The sequence below is a fragment of the Schistocerca nitens genome, chromosome 1, assembly GCF_023898315.1.
Source record: "Schistocerca nitens isolate TAMUIC-IGC-003100 chromosome 1, iqSchNite1.1, whole genome shotgun sequence".
In the NCBI taxonomy this organism is placed as follows: Eukaryota; Metazoa; Arthropoda; class Insecta; order Orthoptera; family Acrididae; genus Schistocerca; species Schistocerca nitens.
In genome coordinates this window covers 1,120,162,369-1,120,162,924 of record NC_064614.1, presented here as the reverse complement: position 1 = coordinate 1,120,162,924, position 556 = coordinate 1,120,162,369, and the positions used below count along the sequence as shown (strand labels likewise).

Here is a 556-nt window from a genome sequence, read left to right as displayed (position 1 = left end):
TCGGAATGGATAAATACAGATCTTGTGTGCCTGTAAAGGCATTTTATACTATTTCTCCTGCAAAATTCTGGCACGTTCGAGCGACGCTGATGGAAGTGGATAGCGATCAGGCACCGTTTTCATGGCCAAGGGAAATGCCATAGTTTATTACGGCGCTCCTGCGAACTTCTGTAAAGTTTGGAAGGTAGGAGACGAGATACTGGCAGAAGTAAAGCTGTGAGTTCCGGGCATGAGTCGTGCTTCGGTAGCTCAGGTGGTAGAGCACTTGCCCGCGTAAGGCAAAGGTCCCGAGTTCGAGTCTCGGTCGGGCAACCAGTTTTAATCTGCCAGGAAGTTTCAGTAACACATTTGTTTCATGATGCAAAGATTAATGGCTGCAACTACCATTTCAATAAGTGCTTTTGGAGGCAAGTGCAGAATTGCGGCCTTGTTGCTGCCTACAAGGAAAACGAAGAAATTCGTTTTCACATAAGATTGTGTTCGGCTTTGGCTCACATTCCCCTGGACATGTTAGGTGATGGGTGGCTATGCATTCAGGAGAGCACTCCAGATAACG

At 47.1% G+C, this 556-nt stretch overlaps 1 non-coding gene across 1 annotated transcript; it reads left to right on the top strand.

The window, feature by feature from the left end:
• The first annotated feature begins 237 nt into the window (after positions 1 to 237).
• Positions 238 to 312, top strand: Trnat-cgu (transfer RNA threonine (anticodon CGU)). Its single transcript has one exon. It is a non-coding gene; the product is annotated as a tRNA-Thr (tRNA).
• The last annotated feature ends 244 nt before the right edge of the window (positions 313 to 556 follow it).